Source organism: Papio anubis, chromosome 15, assembly GCF_008728515.1.
Source record: "Papio anubis isolate 15944 chromosome 15, Panubis1.0, whole genome shotgun sequence".
In the NCBI taxonomy this organism is placed as follows: domain Eukaryota; kingdom Metazoa; phylum Chordata; class Mammalia; order Primates; family Cercopithecidae; genus Papio; species Papio anubis.
This window is the reverse complement of record NC_044990.1, coordinates 52463359-52477362: the sequence shown is the minus strand read 5'-3', so window position 1 is coordinate 52477362 and position 14004 is coordinate 52463359. Positions and strand designations below refer to the sequence as shown.

Genomic DNA, 14004 nt, shown 5'->3' with positions numbered 1-14004 from the left:
ATTATTATTTTGCTCCTATTTTCAGTCTTGTTCTACTTTCTGAAAGACCATATCATCATTGTTTTTTCTTCCTCTTATTTATTCTTTAATTTTTACTACCATATTTTTAATTTGTAAGAACATTTTCTTGTTTTTCTGAGAATAATCCTTTTTTAATGACGTCCTCTTATTTGGTGAGTTCTTTAATAATATCGGTAATCTCTGTGTGGGGCACTAAGCAGCTTCCTGAAAGCTCTGAGCTAGTATGTGCTCTTCTCAGCAGAGTCACCTGGCTGGGTTATTATTTGTTGTGCCCTTGATGGCAGGAACTGTCTTTAGGCTTGGGTCTAGGGCTAATTAGGTCCTCCATAGAAAAACCTTTTAAGCTTCTGCCTACCAGTGTAGACCAGGCTGCCAGCAGTTTGCAATTTAAATGAGAAGAAACTGAATATCTCAACTCCCTTTGTTTCCTCACTCTGTTCTTGGTATGATTTTCTCTTGTACAAAATGTCCATGGAGTCTCTCAGTGGAGGCCCTTTGTTTGACTCTACTCTAGGAATAAACTGCTGGTCTTCTGGGGCTGGGAAGGACAGTCATCTAGCTGTGTTCATGAAGATATGTGGAAATCTAATTCTGAAGTGGATTGTCAATCAGTCTTCCTCATTTTGGCTAAACTTTTACTGTCATTTCTGGTCATAGGGCGCTGAGAGTGTCCCAGATTCTGGGAGGTTTTGTTGGCTATGTCAGGTTGCTTTTTGTTTTTCTTCACAATTGACTTAGCCTCATTCAGCTTTCTAGGGTCTGCTAAATCATTTAGCTTTCTTCCACTTACTTTTTAACCTTTTCAGAAATCTTGTTCTTACTGACTTATCTCACATTCTAGTTCTAAAGAAAAATCTATTCCATCTTACCTTATTTGAATTGGGGAGAGAGTGAAAGTCAAGGTTCATAATCAATCTGTTTTCTTTACTCAGAAGTCATATTCTAGTTGCCCATTCAAGTTTCTGTTTCTGTCAGTTATTTATGTTTTACCAGGTTTTTTTTTGTTGAGTTTCTTGACTTTTAAAAATTGTGTTTCTGAATTTCCTTATCTATTCTAGAATTTAATTCCTTATTAAATTCACATTCTTATGTTAGCAACTTTGGGCCACATGATAAAGCTCTACTCGTAGTGGTCTAAAATGTGAAATTAGGTGTTAATATTCTGTTCTCTAAGTATGTGTCATTGCTATATGGGATTCCCAAAACATAAATACTATAGTGAATTAATGCCTAAAAGTTCTCATTTTGGAAAAAAAAAAATACCGTCCTTGAGAGAACAGCAATTATGTAGCATATGATTTGTGATAGTTGTCTTATTGGAAGTTATAGAAATCCAGCTGTGACGGAGGCTGAGTGTCACCCAGTCTATTCCTTCCTTTCTTCTTCTGTGACAATAGAATTTTCATTGTGTGTGTGGCTGCTTAAAGATGACATATTCCAGCCTCTAGATGTGGCCAGCAAGTTCTAACCAGTGAGATGTAAGCGGATGTATAGTGAGCAGCTTGTAAAGCTGCTCCACCTGTAAAGTCCCCCAGTACATTCCTTTTACTCCACATTGTCCTTCTTTCTTCAGTTCTGTTGCCTGGAATGTGAGTGTGACAGCTGGACGTCTCAGTGCTATATTGAACTGTTTGGGTGTGTCCAACCCTAGGCATGGTGGAGCTATGAGCTGGAATGTACAGGAGTTCTGTGAGACTTGGGGAAGCACAACTTCCATGCCCTTGACTGCCTGACTTTGCACTTGGAATGTGAGAAATAGAAACTTCAGTAATGTCTAAGCCAGTGTCCTTTTAAGTTTGCTGACACTTGCAACCAAACCTAATCTTAAATGATACACTAACTGAAACTTGTTTAATCAAAAAAGCATTTATGGAATGGTGCAACCAAGAGGTGAAGCTGTGTTTAAGAACTGCTGCATGTGGCAATTTGACTGGTATCCTTAGTACTCTCTCTATTCACTTCTCGGTTATTTTATTTTATTTTATTTTGCCTCTGTTTGCTGTATCTTAGGCTATCAAAATGTGGCAGCAATACAGCTGCTGGTTGCCTCAGATTTCCATCATAAAGATTTTTTTTTTTTCTTTTTTCTTTTTCTTTTTGATATGGAGTCTCGTTCTGTCTTCCAGGCTGGAGTGCAGTGGTGTGATCTCAGCTCACTGCAAGCTCTGCCTCCTGGGTTCACGCCATTCTCCTACCTCAGCCTCCACAGGTGCCACCATGCCTAGCTAATTTTTTTTTTTTTTTTTTGTATTTTTAGTAGAGACGGTGTTTCACCACGTTAGCCAGGATGCTCTCCATCTCGTGACCTCGTAATCCACCTGCCTCGGCCTCCCAAAGTGCTGGGATTACAGGCATAAGCCACTGCACCTGGCCTATAAAGATATCTTTTTAGAGCAAGCACTTTTCTGATAATTTAACACTTGGCCTGGTCACCTATTTACTAAACCAATCAAAGTGACCGAGGGGCAAATCCTTAGAGCTGTTAGGCTTGGGTCATATGGCCACTGCTGATGTGGAGGGGAGGGGATATCCTTACCCAAAGATATAGACTAAGTGGCATTTCTGTGGCAAAAAGGAGGGCCGGTTTGGAGAGGATTCTGGGAAGATAAATATACATCCAGTTGCATTGTATACAATTTAAATTTCATAATGCTATGGTTTAAAAACCAATATATGTGTTAATATCTTGATTTTTTTTCCTGTTTTTCAGTAGTTCTTTCCAAAGGAAACAATGAATATTAAAGTCAATAATTTATAGGAGAATCAATGATAGTGAAGAGATAAAAAATAAAATTTAAGACTTATAATTTGGTACTTTAAGTCTTACATGGTATAGTAAGGAAAATACAAAATATTCTTTGCCTTTATAGGACACAGTAGTAATATCAAATGAAAATATCCGTGGTTAAAAAAATCATAACGTTTGTCTAAGTAATGATCATTTATGTAAGTTATAATGAAACATTCCTTCTTAGAGTAGTTGCAGTGTATTTATGCAAACAGTTAAACTACAGTTAAGAAACTAATAATCTTATATGATTTACTTCTAATTATAATTTCTTACAGATAACTCTTTTTTTCTGGTATCCTCTCCAAGGGTCCCACCCAGTAACATAGTTTTTCTGTCTTTTTTCTTTTCTTCTTTTTTCCTGGATGGAAAAGCTCTTTGGAAAGAGCCCTTGGAAGTGAATTGGAGTATGTTCCTTTTTCAAAAAAATGGAAACCTATAATATTTATTTTTAAATTTATTTTAAATTTGTAAGTGGTGTAGCCTTTTAACAAACTATGTGTTTCCATAAAATTTTGAAAAATTTAATCTTGTACGGAAGGAAGGCAGGAATTTAAAAAAATAAACGTTGTTTTTTTGAGTTGTAGATTTGCAGGAAAATTGAGAAGATGGCAAAGAAAGTTCCTGTATACCTGACGCCCAGTGTCCCGTGTTGCCAGCATCTTAGGTTGGTATGGGATTTGTTTCGAATTAGTGAACAATTTAGAAACACTAATTTGTTTCGATTAGTGAACCAATATTGATACTTTAAACAAAAGTTCATATAGTAAGTCCTCATTTAAGTCATAGATAGCTCTTAGAAACCCAGACTTTAAGTGAAACAACATCTAAAAATGCCAAATTTACTGTAGACTAATTGATCCAAACAAGAGTTAAGTTCCTATGGCAAATTTCTGGTCACAGAAATATCACCCAGCTTCTAAATAAAGAACAAAACACTTTTAATATTAGCCACTGAAATAAATAGGAGCTATACATACATTTCAGAAAGATTAATAAAAATCAATAAGATAATTACCCAGTTATTCCAGTTCAGGGCGGTGACCAGAGCCCATCCTGGCAGCTTGGAGCACAGGGCAGGAACAGCCCTGGACAGGATGCCTTCCCACTGCAGGTGACACACACGCACACTCTACCTGGGACTATACAGACACGCCAACAGCTTTGGAGTGTGGGAGCTGGCTGGACTCCCTGGAGAAACCCATGCAATACGTGGGAGAACATGCAAACTCCACACAGACAGTGGCTTGGGCTGGGCATCCATATATATTTTTTCCTTCTCATCAATGCTATAATCAAATGATGCTGAACAAAGTGATGTTATGTGAGAACCTACTGTACTTTATTCAGATCTCGTCAGTTTTCATCTGCAGTCCTTTTTGTGTTCCAGGATCCTGTCTAGCATACCACATTAGGTTTTGTGATCACATCTGACTCCTCTTGGCTGTGACAATTGTTCAGACTTCCCTTGTGTTTGATGACCTTAGCAGTTTGAGGTGCTCTGGTCGGGTATTTTGTAGTGTCTCTCAGTTGAGATTTGTCTGATGCCCTCTCATGTTAATTCTAGGGTGATGAGTTTTGGGAGGAGGACCACATAGGTAAAGTGCCGTTCTCATTACATCACATCAAGGGTACATGCCGTCAAAATGACTTATCTCAATACTGACCTTGATTACCTGGCTGAAATAGGGATTGTCAGCTTTCTCCACTGTAAAGTTGTTCTCTTCCGTCATAAAGGATTATGGTCTTTATTACCATTCTCTTTGGAAGGAAGCCACTGTGTGTACCCCACACTTCAGAAGTATGGAATTATACTCCACCTCCTTGAGTGTGAAGTATACATATAAATTATTTGGAATTCTTCTGCTTATGAGATTTGTCTCATCTCCCTTATCTGTCTACCTACCTATCACATCATTTTTATATCAGTGTGGATTCATGGATATTTATTTTATGTTGTGGATTATAATCCAGTACAACTTTATTTTGTTGCCCAGATTGTTTTAGCTTTGGCCATTGGTAACTTTTTTTTTTGAGACTTTTTTTTTTTTTTTGAGATGGAGTCTCACTTTGTCACCCAGGCTGGAGTGCAGTGGCGCGATCTTGGCTCACTGCAACCTCTGCCTCCTGGGCTCAAGCGATTCCCTTGCCCCAGCCTCTCGAGTAGCTGGGACTACAGGCACCTACCACCACATGTGGCTAATTTTTTGTATTTTAGTAGAGACGGGGTTTCACCATGTTGGTCAGGGTGGTCTTGATTTCCTGACCTCGTGATTCACCCGCCTCGGCCTCCCAAAGTGCTGGGATTACAGGCGTGAGCCACCACATCCAGCTTGCCATTGATAACTCTTTTAGTTGGCTTTTGTATATCTCTGCCATATCTCCTTTGTTGTATGTTAAACATTTTTTAAAAATTGTACTTCTCTACTGTCTGGTACTTTCAAAATGTGCCATACTCATACCCCTGTACCCGTCTTATATATCTCCTGCCTCAGTCCTGGAATCATTCATTTCTTCACAGAGCCCTTGTTCCTCTTATTGACAAATGGTATTAGAAACCAAGATCTGGGTGCCGGGTGTGTTCGTTGCCACTGGGGTGTTGCAAGGCAGGCATTTTTATTGTCCCATTTTACAGATGAGGAATGGGACATCTCAAATGACAGTGCTAGTAAAGGAAGAAGGTGGGGCAGTTGTGGTCAGGGTGTGGAGTAGGGGTCTTGATTCTGGGTAGCTTCCTTTTCATTCCTCTTCACTGTGCAGAGCTTTTCTCTCTCACTGATATTTTTACAAGGTAGTTTATTTTCCTGGGCATTGAGTCTAAGGGCAAGGTGTAAGAAAGTTTTTATTAATATTCTGACTGGAGAAATTATTGATTGATTGACCATATCATTCTTTTTGTTTTTTGCAGCTTTGCCAGCAGGCATAGAAATGAAACATGATGTGCTAAAGAATATTGTATATTGTTGGTAGCAATAAGAATAGATGCAGAATTCTCTGCAAGATTGTCAGTAAAGATAGAACGCTGTAGGAGTGTTTAATGAATTGAATGCTCTCCCACTCTTTTTTCAACCTACACAGCAATTGCGGTGAGGACCTGCCTAATTTGCCAAAACTAGATCCATTGCCCAATTTTTACAATTTTAGTCTTGATTGAATACATAAATATTATATTGAGTAGAGAAATGTATGCTTTCCTGAAGGAACTCTTTCTAAGGGAAAAACTTAGTCATATACTGCTGTTATCCCTTTGTATTAATTAATTAATTTGTGCTTTTAAGAAATGGGAGCTTGGTAGCTTTTACGGGTTGTTGTAGTCAAGGACCAACATATTTGTATAATCCTGATTCACTACATTTTAGCGAAATGTCAAAAATCAGTGAAACCATTACAAAAGCAGAGTGTTCACACATACACAGAAACATACACACACACACGTTAAATTCCGTTTTCCCACTGGGGCCTGTTACATGTTTGTAGGGAAGTTAGAATGTTTTATACTTGTCTTAGTTTTGTTACTCCTGTGTTAGCGTAGAACGGCCTTAGATCAAGCTATTATGAGTTATCTTTGTCCTCTATCCCCATACCCATATTTACTCATCAATAAACATATTCCTTTGAAGCATTTGAATGCATTAATTTTTGAGGTTTGAAACATTTAATCTGTCAAAGGATTACAGTCTTTATTTTCCTCTGACCAAGAGTGGGGTACTTAACGCAAGTTGCAGCAGTGCTAGACCCTTACTTCATTCAGCCTTTCACATTTACAGAATTAATGAAAATATAGTATCTCATGAAGGGAATCTCTGTTTAACCTCGTGGAGAGGTTTTTCAGTCTGTCTGATCTTATTTATTATGCGTGGAATCTTTTTGCGCTTTCTTTTTTGTATTAATATTGGAATAATCTTGTGAAAGATCCCAACTAAACTTTGCTACTTTCTTGAATCCTTGATTCCTGTTTTCCTAGGGTTCTTCCTACTTTGCTGTGTTTCCTGGGATATTGAGGTACTAGAAAGGCTTCCTGTCCATAGAGATTCACCGTGCTGTCTCAGTTAATTGTGCCTCAGTTAATTGTGCCTCAGTTAATGCTTTTTTCATATTCATTTAAAAGCTTTATGAGTTCCTATTCTCTGAAGCATAGATCTTATCTGTTTGATTGAATGACACATTGCAAATATTTAATATTTCATATTTATGAAGACCTGCTGAATTATTTTATTACCCTTTTGGACATACTTATCGGATCTGTCTTAATTGATGTTAAGACTCTGCAATCCATTAAGTCGTTGAGTCAATTCACACTCAGACTGTACCTGGGATTCTTATAGTCCTAACTCCAGTGATTTTCAACACAGCTCAATCAAGGCAGACACTCTTCTGGTTTCGCCTCTAAAAAGAAGCTAAAAAGCAATCTTTGGGACACTCTGACCTTTTAATGTCTTTGTTATAGTAAAAACGTGGAGTGTTACCTGGCAGGGTGAAATGCTACCAGGTCAGATACATTTTCAAGATTGGGTCCTTAAGCTGAATACACTTGTGACCTTATCTATTCAGAATTAGGCAGTAGCCAGTAGATAACCTCTTTTTTTTTTTTTTTTTTTTTTTTTGAGGTGAAGTCTCGCTTTGTCACCCAGGCTGGAGTGCAGTGGCACTATCTCAGCTCACTGCAACATCCACCTCCTGGGTCCAAGTGATTCTTCTGCCTCAGCCTCCCGAGTAGCTGGGATTACAGGTGCCCGCCATGGTGCCCAGCTAACTTTTGTATTTTTAGTAAAGATGAGATTTTACCATGTTGGACAGGCTAGTCTTGAACTCCTGACCTAAAGATCCACCCACCTCGGCTTCCTGAAGTGCTGGGATTACAGGTGTGAGCCACCACACCCAACCGATGACCTCCTTCATATTGAAGTTATGACTAAACTATACATTACAGAAAATGTTAATAGCAAACACTTGTATAGCACTTATTTAGCATTTACATGTTTTAGATGTTTATATGAATTATGATCATTTTGTAGATGAAATTAAGGAGCAGGGTATTTATATAGCTTGCATACCTTCACACAATAATGTAGTAGAGGAAATACTAGATCAAAGCATTCTGACTCAGGAGATTGCTCTGAAAACTTTGCTATTCTGCGCTGAGATTTTTCTTTTCTGTTTTGAAGGGGTGTGTGTGTGTGTGTGTGTGTGTGTGTGTGTGTAAATCAATGATCTGGGGAATTGCATAGCTATGTCTTTGATTTTTAATTTCACTTTCGTTAAGTTGAGCTGTGGATGCTGGTAATTTTGATAATGAGTTTTAAGAAGGAAGAGTTGCTGCAGCAAATTGAACTCTTAAAAGCCCCCATCCTCCCACTCATCAAAATTTTAGCTCTACTTACACAGTGCTTGAATTTGAGAATAAGTCAGCGTCTTAACATGAATGTTGGAAGCCAGTTTCATTTGATAAATATTTATTAATCACATCCTGTGAGCACTGTCTTATCTGAAGGACAGTAATCACAAAAAGACGAATAAAACTCATCCTTGAACTGTGTGGGACAAGGCCAGTCTTTTGTTATATAAATACCTACATGAGAAACTATACTACAGGGCACATGAATGGTGCAAAATATTGTGGGAATTCAGAGATGGTAGATAATATGGGCATGCTTTTTCTGAAGAAGTTGCTTTAAAGCTAGGATGTGAAGGAGGTGGCATTTCTGTGAGATATTTGAAGTGAAAGGAGTGATGTGAGCAGATAGCTAAGGAGGAAAGATGTGTATAAGTAGGCTAGTGTCATATCAGCTAAGATATGTTTGTGGGGAGAAAGAATTTTGGAGATGTTATTTGGGGTTGTATTGTGGGTTTTACTTAATGTCACCCTTGACAATTGTTGTGGCAATGCAAATGGACAAGAAGGGATCAGTTTGAGAGGTTTCTTAGACAGAACTTGTAGGACTTGACAACTAATAGAATGGGAAAGGTCTGGGTGAAGGAGGGGTCAGGGATGATGTCAGGCTTTTAAGTTGAGCTTTGGAGAGGGCAGATGGAAATCAGAAAAGCTGGTTTTCATTCTAACCTGCTTTGCAGAGGCAAGGATTATTGTGAGAGTTGTTATGAACATTTTTGACTTCCTCAGCTTGGGGAATACTGTTTTGTATGACTATATTATATGTAGGGTGTGTATTTAAGGAGAGGGGATGACTCCCTAAAGGAATCATGGAGAAAATGCCTGTTAACAGCTTTGCTGTGTAATGCATTCATTGTGTCTAAGTGAGTTTTTCCAAGAACCTTTTAGTCAGTCTCAAGTTGTTTGAAAATGGAAAAGGTGAGAATTTGTAGGCATTCTGACGTTGGCACTGAGTTTCTTATACTGGAAGTCTTTTTCGTTCCTGAAACTGTTCTTGATACAATGGAGGCTTCCCAGGTCTTCTGGAATTCCAGCGTCCCAGGCCAGGGCTGCAGATGGCCAGTGCATCCACTAGGGGTGTCAGGCTTCAGGAGTGGTGCCTGGTCTGCATAGCACAGTACCTTATTCCATAGACAAGCAGTATGAAGACACTTTTTCTCTTCCTCATAGATGTCCTCCTTGATGGCATGAATCCTGTCTATGATTGTTGAATCCCTAGCACCTGGCATTATGCGTGATACACATTAGGCTAAAAAAAAAACAAATGAATCGATAATGCACTCTTCCCGTAGTCTGTGGCTATCACATCTGTCCTGTTTATTAATAACCCTGTGATATACAGATTTTGAACTAACAGATAAGTTTTGAGAGATAATGCAATGGACATTTATTAGGGAAAATTTGAAGAGAGGATCCTATATATGTGATTTACCATTTATATATTTTAATACATTAAACCCACAGTTGAATGCTTTCATTTAGATTGTCGTCTTAACACCACACTTGGTCTTTGGCATCCATGAATTGGTGTTCAAGCAAGCCATACTTTTTACATTGACAGCCGTAAGTCACTATTTTATACTGAATTTTGAGCAATAGCTCATGTGTGAAAATTGAGGCAAGACAGGACAGTGTTATGTGTCAGACAACAGTTTAGTGTGTCAGCATTACCATCTTTGCGTCTGTCATCTTGAACCCAGCAGTCATCCAAGCTGAGGCTAAAGATGTATGAAGAATTTCCATCTTTATACTAATTGTGTTACATTTTTGAAATCTAACATCGATATTTCATCCCCCCCTCCATTTCCAGAAGCAAAATCCATTTTGTAATAAATCTTTAAGGCCAAAGCACAATAATATTAAATAAAAATTATTTTATAATTTCTTAGAGAGTTATGTTTTTCTTTTTAGTTTTTAAACTTTTATTTTTTATTTTTTATTTCTTTTGAGATGAGGTCTCGCTGTGTTGCCTAGGCTGGAGTACAGTGGTGTGATCACAGCTCACTGGCTTCTCAGTCTCCCTGGCTCAAGCAGTCCCTCCACCTCAGCTTCCCAAATAGCTGGGACTACAGGCATGTGCCGCTGTGCCTGGCTATTTTTTCTTTTGGTAGAGATGGAGTCTTACTGTGTTGCTCAGGCTGGTCTCAAATTGAACTTAAGCACTCCTCCTGCCTCAGCATCTCAAAGTACTAAGCTTACACGTAAGAGCCACTGTGCCCAGCTGAGAATTACATTGTTTTAATGTAGCATTTTTCAGATATAATGTTAGGATAGGGAACCCAAAGATCTGATTAGACCAATTTGGCAGAGAGATTAATAAATTAAAATACCAGGATACTGTTAATGGAAATTAATCAGAAGCAGAGGAAAAAAATGCTTAAATAAAATACCATGTTAATTTAAAATGAATTAAAAATGAAATTGTCTGCTTTTACAAAACCTTTCTAGCAACACGCATATTGTGCAAAGTGAATCCATAGCTGTATTAAAAAAATAGTAATGGCTACCCTACCAGGTTAACTTTTTTTGCTAGTTATAGATATTCAAATTCTAATAGCGTAAAGCGTTTTTTTTTTTCTTTCCTGGGATGTTATCGTCCCTTAGTTTTACATGTTTTAAACTAAGCTGTAAATTTAGCTTGAACAATTTTAATAACATTTCCAAAGATGTATCTAAAAAAGGAATTTAGAAGAAATACTGAACTTTTGAAGTCAAACCCAACCCCCTTTCTTACAAAAGCAGTCAACTTACTTTAACTGAACATTTCTTTGCCCTGAAGTTAGAAATGACTTCAGCAAAAATTTCTCCACAGGGTTGATATTTTAATGATGGGAACTTTAGGTTAGTATGACCATTTTATACTAGTCATTTATAATCATTTATGAATGGAATGGTGATTGACAAATACATTTGCTTTAATGTGAAGCCGGACTATAATATATATGGATCAGCTTCAGGTGTTCATGTCTGTCTTTTCTCCATGTGGAGTACGATTGTACCTTCTCTTCCCTCCTGCACTGGTTTTTGTCTTGGGTGACCAGGCTGTGAGTTCTTCAAGATCAAAGATCATGTCATGTTGTGTCTGTAGCCCCAGCATGTAGAGCAATGGCAGGTAGCAGTATGTGGTTGATAAATGTTGATTGAATGAATACATGATTGACTCAATGTATGTATGTCTAGCAAACAGTGTTTGCAACTGACAGCCTTTTTGAAAAAATTATTTTGGATAGTTATAAGTTCACAGGAATTCCCCCTCCCATCCCTCAGATACAGGCGATTCCTTATCTCCTCCCTACCAGTTTTCCCCACTGGTAGCATCTTACATGACATAATACAGTGCCAAAACTAAGAAATTGACATTGGTATAATCCACAGATCTTCTTCAAAATCACTGACTTTACATGCACTCATTTGTGTGCACTTTGTATCAGTTCTATGCAGTTTTATCACATGTATTGATTTGCATGGCTACCACCAGAATCAAGATAACAGATTTTGTGTATGTGGGGTTCCATGCCCACAAGGCTTCGTTGTGCTACTGTTTTGTAGCTAACCCTGACACCTCATAACAGGATTTTAATCGTCCTGACCTTGTGCTTTACATTAGCTTCTGCATTAACTATGGCACAAAGAACTATAAGATGTTTCTGTTCATTAAGAGACAGCAGCAGTGATTGTATCTGTATCCATTCCCCAGTCCAGAGATCATCCCTCATCCATGATCAGTTTACACGTTTTCTGTTTAAAAAAATTATCTTAAAGTTGGCTTTCTTAGAGTAATGAATTGTCAACATTATCATAATGGGAGTCCACTCCTATTAATCAGAACTTAGAGACCACATGTTGTGTTCATTATCCAGAAAATGTATCAAGTTGCAAAACTTAAGCAGAATGCTAAAAATTGGGATCCACAGTATTAATGAGCTAAATATTGACAAGTGCATCTTAGAAAATGTTTCTGTGAGCAAAAAAAATTGCAGGCTTATAGGCAATGAATTGGAGTGTTCAGCAGGGTTTAATTGATGGCTGTGGATGTCTTCTGCATAATTGAGGTTGTAAAGATGGATACATGTGGTAGGCGTGGGGGGCCTAAATGCGTGAGTGTGTATTGTAAGGGAATCCATCCCTTCCAACATACTGCAGGCTGGGTTGCAGATACAGTGATCCATGTTTATGTAAGCAAGGTGGAAACTTCTGATATAGAAGGGAAAAAGCAGGTGCTTATGGATGTTTTTCTTTCAGGAAATAGTTCACATTTTCAAGAAATAATTTTTTTTTTTTTGAAACAGAGTTATCTTGATTCTGGTGGTAGCCATGCAAATCAATACATGTGATAAAACTGCGTAGAACTGATACAAAGTGCACACAAATGAGTGCATGTAAAGTCAGTGATTTTGAAGAAGATCTGTGGATTATACCAATGTCAATTTCTTAGTTTTGGCACTGTATTATGTCATGTAAGATGCTACCAGTGGGGAAAACTGGTAGGGAGGAGATAAGGAATCTCCTGTATCTGAGGGATGGGAGGGGGAATTCCTGTGAACTTATAACTATCCAAAATAATTTTTTCAAAAAGGCTGTCAGTTGCAAACACTGTTTGCTAGACATACATACATTCAGTCAATCATGTATTCATTCTGTTGCCCAGGCTGGAGTGCAGTGGCGTGATCTCAGCTCACTGCAAACTCCGCCTCCCGGGTTCAAGCAATTCTCTGCCTCAGCCTCCTAAGTAGCTGGGATTACAGATGGCCACCACCATGCCTGGCTAATTTTTTATTTTTAGTAGAGATGGGGTTTCACCATCTTAGCCAGGCTGGTCTGGAACTCCTGACCTCGTGATCCACTTGCCTCGGCCTTCCAAAGTGCTGGGATTACAGGCGTGAGCCACTGGTCCCAGCCCGAAAGAAAATCTTTTACGCTCATGTCACCAAGATAAAAACAGACAACATGGTCAAGTTTACACTTGGTTTATAAATTTGTCAAAATGAGAGCTGTCTTGTTGGCATAAAACAGAAGGCACTTTTTCTACATCCTCTTCCCTGTCTTACTCTTTCACATTTCATTGTGCTGGAAGATCAGGTTAATGGAAGTTCCTTGGGAATTTCATCACCCTCTTCTGCTGACTTCTTTTCTACCGTGCCTCCTGTCCCACCACAGGGACATGCAAAGTGAATGTTAGGGCAGAAGCCAGCAAGAAAATCCTGTTTTGCAAAGAAAAGCCTCCAGGCCACACTCCCCTGTCATCTGGATAGAAAAATCTTACCACATCCTCAGGTTGAAAAACCTTCTTGGGAACGCTGTGTTCCTGCTGGTGGCGTTCATGTATTTGTGTGTGCACTGTGCGGGGATCTGGGAGCCTGTGGGTGGGCGTGGGGACAATGAGTCTGGGTGAGTGTCAGGCAAGGCCTTTAAAAATAGCTTGTTTTTCATTTTTTGGTACATAGCCTCCCTGTTCCAGTTTATTAGCAATCAATTTTTAACCCTTATATTAGGTACCGTGGGAAGTTAGAAAAGTCTTTCTTTGAAGAACTAAGAGTCTCTTCAGAGGATTTATCTACAAGTGGGAGAAAAGGAGATTTACCTGAAATGCAAAATAGGCCATGGAATATTTAAGTATGGAGAGGATACATTGTTAAAAGTATGGAAGTGGTCTGAGGAAAATCTGTGAAGACTTAAGAGAGTGGGTAGTGTCAGAAGGTTCACAAGGAGCTGATGAATGCTGGGCCTTGCAGATAGGAGCGTATAGGAGCATTCTGAGGCAGGAGCTAGGGATGTGACTGTAGCTGGCTGGTTAATGAGTGCA

General features: G+C 38.6%; 1 protein-coding gene across 10 annotated transcripts in view; it reads left to right on the top strand.

Moving 5' to 3' along the window:
* The window catches only part of KLF12 (Kruppel like factor 12), a 453886-nt gene that overhangs the window by 87043 nt on the left and 352839 nt on the right, over positions 1–14004 (top strand). For 3 of the 10 annotated variants that reach the window (XM_031655896.1, XM_031655897.1, XM_031655894.1), the window contains exon 2: positions 3397–3476. The exons of 6 other annotated variants lie outside the window; for them this stretch is intronic. The gene's annotated coding sequence lies outside the window, so the exon portion shown is untranslated. Of the gene's footprint in view, positions 1–3396; positions 3477–14004 lie in introns of those variants that run through there. One more of the 10 variants, XM_017951307.3, reaches the window with a different exon arrangement.